This window comes from Temnothorax curvispinosus, unplaced genomic scaffold (assembly GCF_003070985.1).
Source record: "Temnothorax curvispinosus isolate PA1 unplaced genomic scaffold, ASM307098v1 QBEX01004614.1, whole genome shotgun sequence".
In the NCBI taxonomy this organism is placed as follows: domain Eukaryota; kingdom Metazoa; phylum Arthropoda; class Insecta; order Hymenoptera; family Formicidae; genus Temnothorax; species Temnothorax curvispinosus.
Window position 1 is genome coordinate 71,596 of NW_020214394.1, and position 20,975 is coordinate 92,570.

General features: G+C 37.5%; 1 protein-coding gene across 2 annotated transcripts in view; it reads left to right on the forward strand.

Moving 5' to 3' along the window:
* LOC112453695 overlaps positions 1 to 20,975 on the forward strand; it is a 132,492-nt gene that overhangs the window by 39,247 nt on the left and 72,270 nt on the right. Inside the window, exons 1-2 of one of the 2 annotated variants that reach the window (XM_025014596.1) lie at positions 3,594 to 3,681; positions 11,064 to 11,126. The gene's annotated coding sequence lies outside the window, so the exon portion shown is untranslated. Of the gene's footprint in view, positions 1 to 3,593; positions 3,682 to 11,063; positions 11,127 to 20,975 lie in introns of those variants that run through there. The other variant, XM_025014595.1, reaches the window with a different exon arrangement.

The following is a 20,975-nucleotide window of genomic DNA, read 5'->3' on the forward strand; positions in this document are numbered from 1 at the left end:
AATAGGAGAAAAAATTCGAAAACTCATATACAACTTGATTGTTAATGTATGTATTTCATTATATTTTGATGGTAGTGCATGGTAAATATTTCCATTAATCACGCATTATTTGTTTATTAAATTTTCATTTAATGAATAAATTATCTGTCCAAATCTAAAACGCTGAAAACACCGAACTAACTTTGAATTTATATATTCAGTTTTGTAATATTTGACCGACTGTACGTACTAGTTTAATTATTCGATGTCAAATATTTTCGTTTAAAAGTATGTTTAAAAGCAGCACACTGAGAAAATAAATTTGTTGATTCCAAAAAATATTTAGTCCGATGCGTTCAACTAAACATTTTAGTTAGTTAATTAAACATTAGTTGAATTAATTAATTCTTGATTAAAGAATTGACTAAATAAATTGAAACAACTAATATTTAGTTAACTAACTAAAATGTTTAATTGAACGTATCGGATTAATTGTAAGTATTTCTCGGGATTAACAATTTTTTTTCTTAGGTCATAAATAATTAGACGTGTTCTTCGTTGCTTAAATCTGAAAATTTTAGCATTCTGAAATTTTCAAAAGATTCCTAAAACATTTATAATTCCGTAAACAACTTGTGGAAGAGCTTGAGTTTGATCTAAATATATTGAAGGCACTCCGTGTTTCGTCCACAATTTTGTATAGCAACCACTTACAACAAACTTGGGTTTCTCTCATGGTAAATGAAAACTCAGCGCTGAAGGAATTGAAATCTAAGTAAGGGTCTCGCAGCGACGTAACACCCGAGACGTATTTTATCTCGTCCCGGAGAAGTTCCCGAGGCCCGTCGTATCATTGTGCCAAAAACAACTATAGTATTAAATGTCCATCCCCGACCGTAGATAAACGCATAACGACGTTTGCTGGCAAGTTATAATGACTTTTACTGTGTCATGAGCACTCGCATCAACGTCAAAGCGAAAGTAAACTTTTATGATTATATTGAAAACCTCTCGGCGATTCTACTTCCGCCACTTACCGTTTATACCCCTCTTGAGGGCTCTGCGAGCACCGTCGGTTTTCCTGCCATCTTATTTTTATTGCGAGTAAGAAGATACCGCTAACAACCAGATTTTGCCGTATACCTCGCCGCGACTTGTTAGGCTATAGTTACAGTTAGGGATAATCATGTATCTTTATGCGCAAGTGGAACAATGCGCAAGTGGAGCAGAAAAAACTATAGATATTTGCCGTCGATAAAAAGAGGACAAAACTACAAGATTAACCAACTTTTATTCGTTTTATCAAAAAACAGAAAAGGTAAATGAGAACGCGTTATTTCTGACAAAAGAAAAACGTATACATTACCTAATTAAAAAACTGGAATAAATATTTTTTAATTATTATTTTAAATTATTTATTGCTATATTTAAATATTTTAATTATTATTTATTAATTTTTTAACTACTTTTTTATACGTGTGTATAAAAGTTAGGTAAGTTAGGTATACATTACGAGATAAATGTTTTATCTTAAATGAGAATAATTAAAAAATGTGTTATATTAACACAAATATAATAGAATAAAATTATAATATATTTAAATTTGTATATTTGTATTTAAATTAATATATTTTAATTTTCTGCAATAGATTATGAATATCAAATAAGGACAAGCTAAAAATATGTCAAACACCCTTTAGAAAACAGGACATCTCGGAAACAACAACACATAGCTCTTAAAATATACAGTAGACCTTCCCATATAACCCAGATTCGTATAACATGACGGAAACATTTCAATATTGTATTTGTTTGTTTCAAAGTAAAATAACAAATATTTTACTGTCACATTTTTAATATATATTTTACATTTTTTATAAACCTTTTAAACAAGTTTTAAACAAGTAGAGTCGGTTATATCGGTTTAGTCTTTGATTTTTACTGTAAATTTTGATTGCTTTTGGAAAAATGTTGAGTTAAATTAAAGGACACAATCAATTTTCTTATAATAATCAAATTTTATTATTATACATGGATTGAGTGGTTTTCTTTAACAGATATAAGAGAGAACGTGAAAATATATGATGTAGATGTAGATCATTGTTAAATTCGTAGTGCCAAATTATACTCAATTTAATCATTTTTAACCATTTCTATAAGTCGCCACTGCTTCTACTCAATATATCGTTAATTTAACTAAAACAAAGTTTATATATATTTAACTAAATTAATGAAGTTAAAATAATAAAGTTTTGTGTTTAAATAATAAATTTCGACACACATGGTAGTTGAAAATAACAAAATGTTATTTGACTCAAGGTATTGGTTTAAATTTCATCCTTTAATATTTAACAATGTAAACTTACAATAAATATAAATTTACTATACTAAATTAATACAATCGTAGCAAGCAAATGCGTATATTCATTTGAGTTTTTCAAGCAAATACTGCACATCTTGGGAAGACAGAGATGAATATCTTATGAGAATAAAACCCCTGTCTATAATTCAGGTGAACAATTTATACTAACTGTCTCATTGCACTATTGTATGTTGAATAATCATTATACTGTTTAGGCAGTGCCCATAGAAATCGTCACAGAAAGCCGCTATTATACTAACCCAGTTTTGTCGTAAGCATAGCTGAGATCTACATCATATATTTTCACTGCTTTATCTATTACATAACAAAGATTCCCTCGTTTGTATTCCGCATATAGGTACGCTATTGTGTTTCACGTTTATCAATTAAAACCATCTTTTTTGAGCGAAAATAATTTTATCAAATTAAATTAAATAATATTAACATAATCCTGATATGTTATAAATCATTTTTGTTCAATATTATATATTTTTAATTAGCACGTTAAATTTTTTTATTTATACTTTTATAATGTTATAGTTCAAATTTAAGAACAACAAAGATATTCATTTTGACAAAATTGACTGTTTTAAGAGAACAAAGTATTGTAAAAGTTTGATCTATCTTTCTGTGGCAATTTTCACCTCACCTTTTCGTGTAAAATTATTATCTTCTCGGTGGTACCGACATCAATGACGCGCGGACCAGCTCATATATCTAATGTTCCGTTACCATGTTGCTCAATGTTTTCGTGAGATGAGACTGTTCAAATATCGTTGAATGACGGCCGAAAATGCGCTTTACGTGATGGTGGACGGTAAGCGACACGTGATGAAACTTATAATTTAACGAGAGACGACACGTTCCCAATACTCGACGACTGCGCGCGTTATTTTCGCCCGCATTTGGTGAACACGGGGAGACGCGCCCTAGTTACGTGTACGGATTTGTGGCGAGAGAGAGAGAAAGAGACAGATGAAGAGAGAAAGCGCGTGTGCGAGTATATCAAAGCTTCAAAGCCAAGAATAACCGTCGTAATCACGTGCTGCCACTTCTGGTAAAACGGTTTTAACTCCGCCAAGCCAAGCCCAGCCGAGCCGCGCCTGAATGAGGGAGATGCGCGTAAACGCGCCGCACGTGTACGTGTGCATGTCCATTCAAACGCCGCATCTCGCTGTCCCTCTCAGACGTGCAGTATTTTACGTACGTACGTACGCGAAATTCCCGGGTAACGAGTATGTAATTTTCAGGACGAGAGACCACCACGGGATGAAATCCGAACTCCAAGCCACCGTAAGTCATTCGTTTGTGTGCGCGGATTCTTCGTGTGATACGTGCATGTACGTATTACGCAGGATTATAACGCGAGAAAGAAAAATATATTACATATACATACATACAGATACACATACATAAAATCGGGATAATTATCGCGGTGGAAAAGCGAGATAAACGCTGAAACTTTATTAACGACCGTTCGTTACGCGCGCGTACGAACTTACGGCTGAACGCTTTAACCTCTCGAACTTCGTAAATACATCCTCGATAAAAGCATGCCGACAACTTGAAAAATTGATTTCGGACGGCCCAGGTGCTCGTGCGGCCCGGTGAACGCTAATATAATAATCGATAACCGCCGAGTAATCCACAGTGGGTCGCGAAACCGAGACAATGGATCAGTCCGAACCTGCAAATATTTAACGAATTTCGACAGCGTCTGCGTTTGATTTCGTCAGTATTATATATACATACCTATGTTTGGCTTCTTAAATCAAAATCAAAGATAAATATTGGATCGTTGCATCGAAATCGTGGATTCTGAAGATTTCAATTTTACGAAACGCTCTTGTAAAATGAACATTTTGCAACAATTAAGTATTATGAATATATATCTTTTAAACAGCTTGCAAAGCATATTTATTATTCTTTTTTCTCTCGTCTTACAACTTCCGACTACTGCATAGCTTTTCATCCTAAGAATGTTACTATAACAATGTTGTTATAATAGTCAAGTTGCGTCGAGTCCCTTATTATTACATACGAAATCGTGAATTCTGAAGATTTCAGTTCTACGAAACACTCTGGTAAAATGAATCTTGTTAACAATCAAGTAGCGTAAATATAAATTTTTTTAAAAAGCTACGTGAAAAGAACGTAATTTTATGCAAAATATATTTATTTTTTTTTTCCTCGTCTTGGAGCCTGCAATTACATAGCTTTTTATCTTAAAAATATTACTGTAACAATGTTGTTGTAATAGTCAAGTTGTGTCGAGTCCCTTATTTATTTTTTGATTTTTCAAGTTACACGAAGCTTTACTGACATTGTGTTATATTAAGGGCAGGTGCCGTTGTTTGAAATTGATTTTTGTCGCAGCATCGCGATCAGCAGTTTAAGTTTTTAATTTTCTCTCGCTTGTGAAGAAGGGCAGCGAGTAGGATGGCATCCTTGCCAATTCGGACGCACACAGGATTATTGCTCCTCAGCGTTTCTCGGGCATTTCCGTTCCCTTCTTCTCCTGCGAGCGGCAGAACGCAGCCCGGGGGGGCTGATTCCCTGAAATTGATTCTCTCTCGTTCTCTCGAACCCACCATCTGTCGGCGGCATCCCCAAACGAAATAATCGACGAGATTAAGGCCTGCGGGACCGTGGTAGCACGGGAGATCGCGCGGCCGCGCTTTCTCCCTGTGACTCTCTCGTTTCTCTCTCTCTCGTCTTTTCTCAATAAAATCCGGGCACGTTTCGCAAGGATATTGTATCCTCGGACAAGATTCTCTTCTTCTTTTTCGTTCTCGTTTTCCCTTTATACCTGCGGTTGGAACCCCTGGTCCGGCATGAACGTGTAATCACAACAATAATTTCCAGCGCCGTCTTCGCCGATTCTTCTCTCGATGCTCTCCTTCTCTATCTCTCTCGCGGCCGCTCGACCCGTTCTTCTCGAGAGATGTGCGCGCCGTTAGTCGAGGGATTGTCAGGGCTAATCGATTTCTGCCGCGTGTTTTTTTGCCGTGTCGCACAATGCTCTATTCTCGATATCATTTTCATTAGTGATTGCCGCATAGAGCCGGCAGTCACAAATGGGACGCGACGAAGGCACGTCCTACTTGAGATTTTTATGAAGTGTGACGTCCGGAACGAGGAAATCGATCAACGGTACCGTTCTACTGCGTGCGATGTTTTAATTAGATGTTTAATTCACAACTTTTTACGTTATCTATTGTAGAGCGTGCGTATTCACAGAGCATCATAAGAGAACGCGTTACAAAATAGGATTGGGCAAAGCAAGAAGGTCAAGGAACAGTATCCAGCTTTGTGACACGCGATACTTTGATTAGAAGTACAACTTTTTCGTGTTACGTTACATTGTAAAAGCAGCAACGGACAAGGCACGATAGAGAAACATGACCTCCGAAAATAATTCCCTATAAGCTGCGCACTACCTTTCCACAAATTGGGTAACTCTCCAAACTTTAATTAGATATCCTCTGTGACTTCGAGAAAATAATTATTTAGAAAAATAGTTTTTTATTAAAAATTGTTTGTGAAGTTAACATCCTCGTAAACGCATTTCTTTCTTTTTCTTAATAATATACATACCTTATACACCAAAATTATTGGTATCGAATATTTATACTAGTTCATGTGAAGTTATACTCTAAGGAAAAGAATGATACTCTTCGAGCGCGTTGCGCTGTAGGAGTGATAACGTTTATCAGTCAGTTTCGTCATCGCAAAAAGGTTAAAGGTTAAAACTTTTATATAAAACAGTATGTTGAAAACAATGAAGTAGAAAACTGGCATTGACTTCTGCGATATACATATACATGTATAATCTTAATAAAATTGCAGTCTCTTATATTAAATATTTTATATCAAATGTCGACAAATTCTGTCGCTAACATCGCTCGCATGTGAATGTAACGTATTGTATGCGCTGTATGTACTGCGGTAACTAAGAAATGAACTTTTAAACCGCAGAACGTTGAACTTTCGATCGTGTCTGCATATGTATGAAAAAAAAAAGATATATTCAGCATACGCCTGATCAATCAGGTAGATACACAAGTCAAGAAAATTAGTCGTCAGGTTCAGCGGTAATTTAATTTTTCACATGCCATATCTCTGTGGAACAGTCGACCTTAAATTTATCTGTTTGATGTAGAAGAATGATGTAGAAAAAGCTTTTAGTTGCTATCAATGACATTTTTGAAATTGAATTATCGAAATTTATAGTTGCAAAAACAAGTCTGAGATATTTTTTACTTTTTTATTTAATCAATTTGATGTGAAAAAGTCAGTTTATTATGCCTTTTCTATCAAATTTTAGCTATAATAGACAATGTTGTGCATTTACAAATTTAAAAACCTGCAAAATTGATTAAAATGGGTTATAATCGAGCGTGGATAATTGAATTGACAAAGTGCAATTCTATATTTTACATCAAACCTACTAGATTATTTAAATCACTTTTGCATAACATCATTCAATCAATATGCCATTTCCAAATATGTAACGCAATCACTCTTTCTTTCTCTCTATTTCAAAATGTCGGTGAACAAATTTCCGAGATTGATCGGCGCAAAACGCTCAACTTCAAACCGACACATTTCGACTTCTCCGTAGAGAATATTTCCGCCCTTCCGATTTAACGGAATCTGTCATCAGTGACAGCTAGTACCTCCCTTTGTGAGCGCGCGCGACAATCAAAAAATTGGCAATCGCGGTTTGGGAAACTACCTCACCGCTTGTCGATCCGCGACAGTCGGCGCGGCGCAACGGCGCGGCGGTCCACAATAAAAAACGACAGATGAAAATGATTATTTCGCGGTGGTGGATTCATGGCTCGTCCGTTCGGCCAGCAGTGCCGCGACTGCCGCGCGCTATCGCGGCCATAAATACATCCACGAGGCGGAGGATAGTAGTCGTCTGGTGGGTGGTCACTCGACTTTGTAATTTTATCGCTCCGTAAAATGACACGAGATGGAGAGAAGCAGGTACCGCGGGAGAGGAAGCGGGAGGGTGAGAGATAACACACGGCGCAGAAGGTATAAAACTAAAACGCTATTACGACATAACTTCCGTAATATCGAGCATAAACACCGGGAGCCGGCGCGGGCGCATGATGCGACCCCGGCTATGCAAGAGCTCTCGGTTCAGCTAGAGCCCCGAGATGAGATGAGATGAGATGAGAGAAGAGAAGAGGAGAGGAGTGCTGCGCATCCTTAATTCCCGCGACTACGCAAACATTAGCTGCTCGTAAGTTTGTTGTGCGCGGGGCGTCGAGTTGCGCGTCCGCGCGAACGTATATGAGTTATGCCTTGGGATAACGCTCGACATAAGCGCTACATGTATGTACGTACGTAGGGGGAAACTCGACGTCCAATTGCGTGTACCGTGCCGGCGCGATGTAATATTCAGCTGCAACTGCTGTAACAGTTCACTCGCGAGAGAACCGAGAGCCGCCGAGCGCCGAGCTCTCGAGAGCTCGGGGGTGTATGTGTCGCGCCCCTTCTTTTTCACGGTCGCGTGGAGAAGACGGAAAGATCGACGACGAACACGTGTGTGTACGCCGGAAGCAGAAGAGTGACGAACAGCTTGCTAAGCCTGTCTCTTACATTTTTCACGTTCCAATTTGTGCGCCGGTGTGCATCATATGTGTCCGTTGGTGTCCTTCCAAAGAATTTTACCATTCAAAAGAGAAATGTTTCTACTCGATCTTCTCTCTCTCTCTCTCTCTCTCTTTTGCTTTCTGCAAAAAGAATCATTTTATTCTATTCTGTACGAAATAATTAAGAGATCGCTACGTCAGACGACTTTATATATTAACTCATATCAACCATTAAAGTAACTGAAATGTTGTATTCATATAAATGTTATTGAGAATTAAGCTTGGATACTAGAAGAAAGATATTTTATCAACTTTTTAATTTCTTTTAAAACTATCTACGTTATTTCGGTATTATGTTCGTCCCTCCTACAGTTATTTTTCTCTTTCTCTATTTTCTCTCCCTCTGTCTTTGCGCCGCATTACCGTAATTGCGCACAGTCATCCGTAGTTTCCAACGGGATTATTACGCTGCCCGAGTTTTCTTTCTTTTCCGGAAGTCTCCTACGATCGTTACGCGCGCGTAGCTATGCGTGACGGTTGCTGGACGGTAGACCGCAATAATAGCGGTCACACACGATCATAGATGCCGTTTCTTGATCGAGCGATAGAGCCGGGAATTTAATCGCAATGATAATCTTCTCTTACCATCGAGAAGACCCAACACGTTTAATCGATTCTCGATTTAACAAAGTCAGCTATTATAAATTGATCTATCAGAGAGTGCATTTGTCAGTGTACTGTCATTGATTGCATCAATATAATGTGCAAAATATATTTCTTAATAACACTTACAGTATTACTGGTATGCTATTAATCATTAATGCGATTGATTATATTGTAATCATTTATATTATGATTACAAATCTCTCTTTCTCTTTTCCCTCTCCTCCCTCCTCCAAACAAACACAAAAATATTAATCCCCTAAAGAGATAGATGATAAAAGAATATGAGATATCTCTGAAAGAAATCATCGTGTGGAGTCAGCTCTCTATTACATATTTTAAGAAATATGCGTATGTTTAAATTAATATGTATTTTATTTGTAATATTTATTTAGCTAAGCACATTTGAAAATCTGATATACAATACAAAAATTGTCATACCCTTAAAAGAAGAAAATATTTAGTTTAATAAAAGTTATTTGACAAAACCAGAGAAATCTGTTGCATTTTATTTTTAAATTACATAGAATACAAATATTTTTTAGGAAAATATTATTACTCTGTAGTATAATGTTATACAAATTGAATGTATAGTATTTATCTGAACTTTAAAAATGGAAACTTACAGTCAATCCACTAATAAAATAATATTGTTGTAATAAAATAAAATTATTCCTTCACTTTTTCTCACTGTGATGATTGAGCAGAAAGAGATATAAATATTTTCCGCTGTTACATTTTATAAAGCTCGTATTCATTTCGCGAATATTATTTATTTATAGAATTTTGCGAAAGAGAGAGAGACAGGTATATTCAGAGTTTTTTTATAACAATCGTGAATATTTCATAAATTCGTAGTGCAGTGGCGAGTTTTTCCTTTTTTTTCACACTCGTACACATGTATATACCTAGTTGGGGGAAGAATTTTAAGCGGCTTTTTGCACAAAACTGCGGATTTTCATACTATCTTTGAATCTTGGAACGAACCATTGTCAGTCTTGAAATGCAGAGAGCACTGACCACGATGGGTGTCAAGGATTTCCTCAGAAAAGCGATTATTCCAGCTAAGCCTAACCGACCTGGATAAAGAGCCGACACAGATTTTTTCTTGGATGCCGACAACGTGTGTTGAGTCGCATACAATACCTGTCGTAGATCGTTTGTTTCGCGCGACGCGGCGGCGGGACAAGAAAAATATTCGTTAACAAACGGCCGACCTTCGAGCACGAACGATCGCGCGGGATTTGCATGATCATAAGTCTCTCTCGACCAGATCCCTGAAAATTGGGCCGAAATTTATACGCGTCTTGCTCGAATGCTTTTGTCTTTTAGCGTGACGGATAAAAAAGAGTAACAGTGCCCGCCTTAGCGTGCTCTAATCCACACGCGAGGAGGTGGGATAGAGGGGAAACGGCGGGCGTAACTAAGTGGCTCGGAGCATGTTTAGCATTTAACTCTTCATGCAGGATCTCCTTATATACCTTGCATAACATTTTCTTCTTATTTCGCGCTCTAAATTTACCCTTTGAAATACTGCCGTGCGGTCAGGATTCACCCTCTATATCATTTCAAACGCGTCATAACACATCATTAACATTAAACGCTTAGAAACATCATATAACGAAGATTTTGCAACAACTTGGTCGCGAAAGATTAAATTGCGTCTTCTATCGCTTTTTCCCTTCCCTCTTCTTCTCCTCGCACACAACACACGTACGTGAAGCTTTTTCTTGCAAAGTATCGCGCGGTATAATTTTAATTTAAATGAAAAATTATGGACCTGGTAAATTAATGAATGTTAAACACGTCGATGTTGGGTAAACTCGGCCAATTTTGCTTCCTCCCCTAATTGCACCGCTGGGAGGACGTGGAAAGTTTAAATCGTCCGGAGAACAGCGGCACGCAACGCATATAACGTAAGAATTGGCGCTGCGCGATTACACGGACCCACCTACTGACAGATTGCCTGCGTAGTCCAGCGCGGGCACCTGCTGTTCCATTTTTCCCGCCGATTCGCGCCGGGAACTATCATTTTCTTAACCATACCGAACGATACGCCGGGGATGGAACGTATAGAGATGATCCTCCGCCGAGCATCGATATTTCGGAAACGACGCGACGCGGCGGGCCGACGCTCGATGGTCAATTCATGAGACACGGTGGTGCTTTGCCCTGTGATATTATCGGATAAGAGTGGGGTATGATGCAGAAGAATAGATAGGCAAATAGCAGATGGGGAAAAGTATCGGTGGTTTACCATCCATTAGGGTAACGTTCCAGTTCCGAGTAACGTACTATTTCTTCCAAACTGAGCATCTATTTCGAATAAAGAGAAGAGCTTAATGTCTTTTCTTTTTTATTAAGACTGAATTTGTTAAGACTTAATATTATGCAAATTAATATTATACGATGTCTCTATTTTTGTAACGTATGTAATGTTTTTGTTTCAGATGTTGGCTTTTTCGCTTTGGTCACTTGGATATTCTCACTCTACTCCGCTTTCCATCACTTCGGTTCGTATTTAACTCTTTAATCTTTTAAGTATTAGTATTATGTTTATACTATTTTATCGATTTTATTGATATATAAAATGCTATAAGTTGATCCTTTATTCTCGGTTATTGTCTACTCACGAATCTTATGAAAGTCAGACGCGAATTAAACGTTACAAATAGATCTCAAGATATTTTAGCGTCAAGTATTAATATCGATATTCCGACTTCGATGATGGGCGATAACCGATAGTAGTTCCCGGTGTTAAGCATCGATAGCCAACTCCATGACACGTTCTTCCTTTCCATTCTCTATCGAGTATTTCCCGCGGGATAGCCGCAAGCTTCTCTCTCGTTGCAGCCCGATTCCCTCCTAAATAATAATGTCTAGACGTCTTTACGTCGTCTTCGCGCGACGAATAGCTCTCGTGGTGAGAATAAAATTGGTCGTTTACGATAAACCCTGATCTCCCCCTGGGTTGCCCAGCGCGCCTTCTTCCTTCCGTGTATCGCCGTTCTCAGAAACAAGCGATTCGTTATTTCTCTGTATGAAATGTGAGGAGAATTTACGGTTTTGTGCGACGACAGAAGCCGATAAAAGTGGCCGGGGGAGTGAAAAGAGGGAGAGGGTGGACTTAAGTAGGTTGCCTTTTTCGACGAACTATTTAACGCACGACCGAATAGGCATAAAACGCGAACGAGGCGGTCAGTACTTGACTGCATGTATAAGGTGTTATTACTTTTTATCATTTATTAACAAATGGTATTTTAGTACTATTGATAAAAAATCTGAAATTGAGTTTTTTAAATATATTTTCTATATTAGATATTAAAAGATTATAAAATAATGAACTAGTTCTAAATAGAAACAAATTATATTTCTTATTTAATCTTAAGTGAACTTTAGTAAATATTTGATTTAAAAATTAGTAAAAAGATATTTTCAATGTCGTATGGATTGAAAATAAGAAAGAAACATCAGATTATATTCTCATAAATATTTGATATGAAGATTTGGATAACAAAACTATTTTTAGATTAAGTTCAAGCAAACTTTATCGTAATAACAATTTTATTTGACGCTTGCTGATCAAGAAATGGAAATTTAGAAATTGGAAAAATAATATCGATAAATGATATCCGATAAATGAAGATATCTCTCGATATTTTCTCCGTAGAAAACGTAATCAAGAAAGTATCGTAGAATAGAAGGTAGAAACACGGAATACCGATTCTATCTTCGCTTCATAAAATTAGATATTTTATTTTACGTCTGCTATATGTTCATAATTCGAATCTTATGTGCGTTTAAATGATACAAACACAGGTGTTATTAACCATCAGCCAAACTTTTAAATTTCTCTGAAAAGAGCCACGATCGTTTCTCGCTGTCTCTACAATATCTGTCCCATCTGATATTCCCCTATCTTCTCTCCTCTAGAATACTCTTTGATAGGTCTGGGACACCCTATATATGCCACATATCCGGAGCGACGGCCGCGTACACGTATACAAACGTCTGTGCGTAGAGCTTGCCTTCCGCTTTCTGATTGGCCATCGTGGCTACCATCGATTTTTCTCATGTGTATGTATCAAGATATGTAAATATGGTTTATGCTATATATGATGCCACGGCATTGTATCGTCGTCTTGGTGCGAGAGAAGATCGTGAATTAGAGGCGCGGGGGATAACGTGTTCATCGTTCCGACGAAACCTATTTGTCCAACGCGGCTCGTTTATATTTAAATGAACGGTTGATTTTATATTGTACCACCTTGCGCACCTCTTTCTGGGCTTCTCCCGGATGCATCCTGTGGTGCGCTCCCGATATATATCGGACACAAAGAGCGACTACTGGTCCTCGGAATTTTAACGCGGCGAAAGAGAACATTTTCAGTCGCGCGCGATGGACACAGGAGTATTGTAACGCGCTCGAGAGAGAAACAGAGAGCTATGCTTTTTTTTTGTTAGCTTTTCGATTCGCGATAAAACCCGGAGCTCGGAAAGTCGAGCTAAACATTTAAATATTGAACGGTCATTCTACGTGCCCGTTGGGGAGTAACTATCGCGAGTTATTTTCGAAATTAACTCACGGTTCGCATACAAATCCACTTTGGAAATCGATTTCTTTTGTTCCATTTTAAGTAAAATGCAGTTTATTATTGCCGTTGCCCTTTGAACAGTTTGTAATTATTTTACTGTTGTTAATTTGTTATTTTAATAGTTATTAAAAAATCAAAAGATAATAGAATCGTGTTTTGACGTCCAATAGACTTTATTTTAATGAAATTTAAACTGTCGGTGGAAACTTTCCTCTGTATTTCCTCTCGCGGCACCACTGTCTGTATAGTCCATTATTTACCCTTTAGTTCGCTCGCAGGGTTGCCACATAAATGAGCAAAGCCAAGCTCGTACTCCAATGTGAGGAGGAAGGTAATTAAAAACGAGTGTAAAAACCGAGGGTGGATGTATGTAGGTGTTAAAAAATGGCCCTTTACGCCATGTTAAAGAATTGCCGCTCCGCGAAGAGTAAAACTTTCGAATTGACGTGTAACGTTTCGAGCGTGTTAACGCGGTATTGTACCCGCGAATACAATTGTCAAAGACAATTGCGTCGTGGATGAGAACGACGAGGATTGATTTATCGACGACATTACAATTCGAGAAATTATTTGACTCAGACGTATGCAGGAGTTGTTGGTACGGTGGCGTCGTGGAAGTTGCGTGTCGCGAGATAGATGGGGAATTTATCAGAAGATTCAATTGTAGGAGGCGGGTGTCGTTGATCGGGCTATCAATTTTAAACGCAATCCGTGTAGCGCAATATACATTCGAGAAATCGAATTCGAAACTGCCGACTTTAACCCAATATTTACACCGCCGCCCATTTATTAACGTCTCTTTAAATTGCGCATCCATTATAAATTCCTCTGTGGCAATATTCCCGGTATTTTTCAAGCTAATATCGCTGTGTTTGAGGAATGTTGTTTTAATCACGCAATATGACATAGCAAAAATCTTTCAGCTTAATCAAGAATTAAAGTTTTTCGATATAAAATTATGACGATATAAATTTCAAATGCGCAAAACAATATGAGTGCGGACAAAATAATTGTAAAAAGTCGAGATGTCTGTATAATTAAAATTATCATTATTGTATAATTATATGTACAGATTATAGAGTAGAAAAGAAAGATAAGATTGAAAAATGAAGATTATTTCTCTGAAAACAAGTGAAATCAAGTTCATTTACATATTACAAAAAAAGTATGAAAATGTGATGAATATCCTTGGCACTCGTATTGAATATCCAGTCTATAATTCATGGGAATCCCCGGCAAACGTCCAATGAGCTCGCCGAAAATCCACTACATTAATCAATCTACGCGGTAAAACAAGTGGCGCATTTCACGTTCGTAAAATAAACGTTTATTTTTGCTTTCTCATAGAGGAAGCTTTGTTTTTTTTTATTTTTTTTTATTTTGAGTTATCCCGCTTTTCATGCGTCATAAGTGCTCGAGCGGTTTCTTCGTAACTGCGAAGGTGGTTAATGCAATGTTTATCATCATCTAGGAAATTAATTAACCTTTGAAGTCGAAGATAGCACACTCTACATTATCGAATCAATCATAGTCCATTACCTCGATAGCGTAACAGTTACATGATGGGTCGTCCGTTGTTGTTAGATTCATTAAGGCTAGGTCTCCACCGTTTTCTTTGCGAAACGTTGTTTGTTTGACAATCAAGCTGTCCACTTTAAACTATCTTGCGTATACAAGTATATTTCAGAATGTTATCACAATAAGGGTTTTGTATCCTTTAACGATCTCGTAATTAACGTTTTTCTTTTGCAAAAATTTAAAGTTCTAACTGCGATAACGGTTAACATAAAATTTTATAACATATTGATAACTCAAACTGCACGCTTAAAAATAAATAATAAATATTTAATCTTTGTTATTTTTTAATTGGTTTTATTTAGACGGAATCTTTTATTTTAACAGAGTTAAGATTTAAATCATTTTCAAAATTAATTACAAAATTATTTAACTTCTTTGAGAAAAAAACTAGTGTATATTAAAATTTTATATGAAAAATACATGCAATAAATACATGCAAAATAATACATAACAAATTTAAAATTATTGAAATAATTGCTAACAATGCATCGTAATATATATTTATGTATGATATATATCCCATTAACAGTAGCATTATAAGAAAAAATATGATAATATATACAATTGTAGTTGTTCGTTGAATTGTGTGGGAGACATGCATTTCTACGCTTGATGAGTTGAATAGTAGATTCTTTTTTCAAAGTTAGCGTTGGTGGCTATTCGATGCTTCATTCCCATTTTTTGGGAAAAATGATATCTTGCTAACGATTACTCATCTCCTTCCCTTTCTCTTCCTTTTGTATCTAGAATGCATTCTCGAATCGCGACAAAACATGCATCCCGCTGCGAATGTATATGTTTCGCCCAACAACAGCTTCTTCGATTATGTAAACGGTGCGATAAATTACGCGGGGTGTCTGTCGTCTCAACATGACGCGACGAGAAACGAGATAGATACGCGATTAGCTTCCTCGACTCTTCGCGAGTCTCTTTGCGAATCCCGGGAGGATTTTACGCCTGCGCTCGCCTACATGCAGTTGAATACCGTGAATTAAAGTAAATCTCAAAGTCAATTCTCTTAAAATACATGATTTAAAAATAATCTTTTAACATGAATTTTTTAATCTCAAGAACTTTTAGCATTAATTTAAAAATAACTTTTCCTGATTTAATTAAAATTGTATTATTACAAAGAGAGAATTTTATAGAGGTGAAAGAACAAGATCTTATGAGTATTAATTATTATAATTAATACTTAGAAAGAGAGTATTCTTAAAACTTCGAAAAATTAATTTTAGTGCTTTAATTTTGTAGAAACGGGGGGTTAGATCATTGTTCCACTGAACTCAGTCAGTTATTAATGTTGCAATTAGTTTCGAAAGATCTTCTATTTTAAGTGGATAAACAGTAAGGAGAGGGCAAACAACGTTAATCGCTCTTCTTAACGTAGAGCATCTAGCGCGTTTATTCTAAGAGACAGCGACTATGAGACAAGAGGGTGACGCATGGAGCCGGGCATTGTTCTACCTACTCGAGGACCCGAGGTCCGACGACACATTTAGGATGACTAAGCTGGTGCTGCGCATCGGGCACACTTTCACCTGTAGGTCCCCTTTATATTCAGGGAAGACAGCGGACCGAAAGGGGGTGAGAAAGGGAACGGGGAATCCGGATAATCTAAAATATACATCCAGGACGCATCGGGGAACCGCCTGACCACTGACACACACCTAATAACTCTATTTTCATTTTTACAAGTCCTCGACCGATTCAGTGAGCGTAGAGTTTTGAATTATCACTTTGGATATTACTCAAAAACACACACAGAAATTCTTGAAAATCTTATGAGAGGCATATTAACAAATATAAAAGACTTGAAAACTCTTTGAAAGTCTTGCTAATTTTGGAATATTAAAATTTTTTACAAGCTCGGCATATATAATTTTAAATAAAATTAATTATATAATATACAGATTAAGTTAAATAAATTTGGAAAGCATTCCGTGATCAAGCATTGCGCCGTCGTTAGATATATATGAATACATATCCGAACAAATTTATTACTATCTCAATTGGACACAAGCATAGGCCACATAAATGTAGGCGAAAATAAGATTTTCTTCAGGCAAAAAGCGATAGTCTATATGGTTCAATATAAGTACGGTCAAAGTTACTTAATATTTATCTTGTCATCTGAAGAGTAATTTTTGGAATATGTAATAAGAAAATTATATTGAAAATATGGATATATGAACCCACTGTGCAATATTCAACGTGTTGATACAAAAATTTTCTTATTAACTCCAGGAGTTGAATGTATTAACGTTTTAAACTTTTCAAGGATTCCTATCTGTGACTAATATCCGGAATGATTCGTCGTATTTACGAGACGACTTAAGACGCTCGTTAGCCCATCGCCGCGCATACCGCATACGTAGAAACGACAAGCAAGAAGAAGCGAGCGGAGCCAACCGTAGGTACAGCATCGCGAATGGGTCTTTAATTCGTGTCGAGGGACCATCGAAGTCTCGTTCCGACGACCGGACGTCTTTTCTCCTAGCTCGAGGGACCGCGTGAGCAAGAAACGCTCGCATCGGCTGAGCAGCACTGAGCGAGCGAGCGAGCGATCGTGATATAGCAAATGTTTGAAATGACTTCTAACAAGGGAAGGATCCCGGCGGGTTATGCACACACGCGGATGCGGCATCTTCTCACATACACACACATGTATACGCGTATATATCTGTGTGTGCGCGCGCGCTGGGCACCTTGATTGAGGGACGATGCAAAGGTCCGAAAGGCCAGCGAAAGGGCAGGCCTGGGGAGCAAGAGAGAGAGAGAGACAAAGTTAGACAGGTAGATAGGTAGATGGACAGACAGATAGTAACAGAGAGAAAGAGAGAGATGGGAGGGAAATAAAAGAATGAAGACCGGTAGATATGTCGGCTTTTAATTGCTCTCTTTGATTCTATTTCCTTTTTACGATTCAATAGTCCACTCGAGGATCTACCGCGCGCGGACTTTGACGGTCACGTATCGTGATTAGTATCAAGTGGTCCTCGCACTCGTTCCTAGAGTCAGTCGTGTTTTTTCATACAAGGACGGTAGATGGGTGGTTGGATGGATGGATGGATGGATGGATGGCGGCAACGGAGCGTAGGTATTAAAAATCCTGCCGCTGGGCTTTATCAAAAGCAAAAGCGCGACGATTCTCGCATGAGCGAGCGATTCGCATCTTATGAGCGAGCCACGTCAAAGTTCAGAAAATTCTCGATACTCCCCTTTGAATCTGTGAGAACGAATAAAATCGTTTCGTTATGACCTGGTTTGCTTTTATACATGCGGTCGTGGTTGCATTAAAAATCACGAAAAATCGTTCCTTTAGTTATTTTTCTCTGTTAAAGCTGCCGGTAATGGCACGACAGGGACGACAAGATCTCAGCATTTTTATTCTGTAACATTTTCACAAATTTACATACACGCAGAAAATTTTTCTCGTAAATACAAGTATACACGAACAAAGTAAATACCATACTAATCTTGCACGGCTAGGATATATTCATAATATGCAAAAGATTTCAAGAAAGTATAGGAAAATTTAGAGAGCAAAAAATAAAACTATACGCAGAAGTAAATATTTCCATCAAGTATGGGACTTTCGAGAGCGCGTTTTAACTACGTTAATTTAAAGACGAATGATTCAATTATATTTTGTCCGATTGTGTCTTATCCCGAATATCGCTGATGAACAAAAAACGAGACGTCTGTTGCAGTCATGTCAAAAAACATAAGTTCAATAAGTTGCCGTTATAGGCTGTGGCGGTCAGCTGTCCGCCACGTGCGAACTTAAGAACGCTATAGGGACCCTGTCGAGCTGCCCTAGATATAAAGGTCGATGTTGAATTTTAATCACGCGAGAATGTACCGGCGATACGCCGCGTAGCGGGCGCGAGGCGAATCCTCTCGCCGCGCGAGCCCACGTTGCCGCTCGCGCCGCGCGCCTTCCGTCGTCCACGATCGCGGTTACTATCGCATTTCTATAAAGAACATAAATTATTGCCAGATACGCAACGAATATTTCTATACAGTTCACAATAGGTACCATTCTAGATTATATTTTTCCTATACTGTCTTAAAAAACAACGCTCAATCCAAGACATGTGAAGTTGGCAATTCAAGCTACAACGTCGAATATACACATACTAGTATGGGACTTTTTTTACTGTTCTCATATTTCCTTGTTAGTATGGCAAATTTATTTACCTTTAGGTTACAAGATGTATCTGATCAAACTATTACATTTCTATTGTCATATATTAATTTCCGGTTGAATACGCGTATATCTTACCGGAACCTAGCAAATCTAGTAAATTTTATTATGAGTATTCTACATTATTCGAGAAAAATTTTCTGCGTGTACCTATACGATATACAGTTGTATAATAGCGGCATTGTATACAAGTTTGATATGCTAAATTCGTATGTACTAATGCATAGATGCGCTATATTTCAAAAATAATGCACGACACCATTTCTACAAATTGTAAACGGAAAAGAATTTCTCGTTGGAACAACTATCGATTTTGCAATAAGCTATAAAGTATTTCCGCGACATTACTTACATAAAACTCCAGTTACATAAATTTTTTGGGAACTACCACAGGCTCAAGTAGGTACAGCAATTTTTGCAAAGAAACGACGATCCTAATCATGTCGCCGAATGCAAATCCTAAGTGATAGGCGGAAATATTTAATAAAGAATTACGCTCGGTGAATGTGCACAAAGCGGACGTAGCCTGACCTCCTTAAATTACGTCCGATGCTGATACGGGCTTTTTCCCGTTCTCTGTGACTTCATTAAATTTTGCAGTCGCGGTAAAATGCACGGTACGCCTATCTCTTTCTCTTTCTCTCGGAATGGTCTGTCTATATGGTGACCGAGAGAAAGAGAGAAAGAGTAAGGACGCGCTTGCTGAAGAAGTATTCGAGGAGGACGAAAGTAGGAAACGAATTACGATGGAGTGGCACTACGTCGAATTGATGCGGGATGAGGGAAAACGTAATTATATGCGCAGCATAGTCGACTCGTAGTTATCGGAACAGAGTATCTCTCTCTTTCTCTCTACCTTCCCCTCTCTCTCTTTCTCTCCTCTCTCAGTATATCCGAGCTCTGTATTATCCCGAGTCTAATCAATTGTCAGCGCGGGTAAACTACCGTTTGCGATTACGCTCGGCGGCGCGATTCGTCAATGAGAATTTTCCGGAGCTCGATTCCTTATATTCTCTCTGTTCCGTTGGAGCTTCTTTAAATTTCACGACGGATCGTGACTATCTCATCTCCAGAAGGATCTCTCCGAGGTATTGGACAGTGCCGTGGCTAGGCGCCGGCGCAACTGTCTGATGCAGAGTTAAAATTTAGGAATGAAAAGTCTCTCGAACACGTCGATAACTCAAGGTCTTTGGAATTAGGGTGGATTAAATCAGCAATTTGTAAGACATACCTTAGGTAAGCTTTCACATTTAAATTGGAACTTACAAATTACTGATTTCATCTCCACGTTATACTCTCTCTTGCGGGCGCTTCGAGTTATCGCGCATATTTGAAATTTGTTGCCTCTAAAATTTTAACATTTCTAACTCAGATCTCTTATCCCTTAAAAAATTTTTAATTATAACAAAGAAAATAATTGTGTTTAATTCTTTATTTTAAAATACCGATTATCCCTTTTAATGCAAAGTCTGACATCGTCGGAAGATTGAATTTGGCGCTGAATTTTGTGCTCTTATTTAATTTCAGCGAGTGCATTGATCCTTTCTATCAGATTCTGTCGCGTATTCACTTTTGTACGATATATTTTATTTCTCTCTTTTTCCATAGCTTTATAACGGATAAAAATTTAACGAGGGAGTATCTGACAATCGCAGGGAGATGTTGGATTAAAGAATTGGTCTTCAATTAAAGAATTAGTGTCTTTCTCGTTTAATGGGGAAACAGTCGAGCATTTTGGAATTATAAGTGAAGTGAAATTATTTTCGTTTTTTTATTACAACAATTTTTTAATAAAACATTTTAAAGATTATATTTTTTTTACGTTTTTTTTTTAAATTTTTATTCATGAAGTACATTGATATAATATGATTTTAGAACATGTTGCGTATCTCATGTATAACTAAAGGGATATTACTATCTAATACCAGAGTAACAAAATGTCAAACTTGAATTGTTCGATCCGCATCGGAATCCCATGA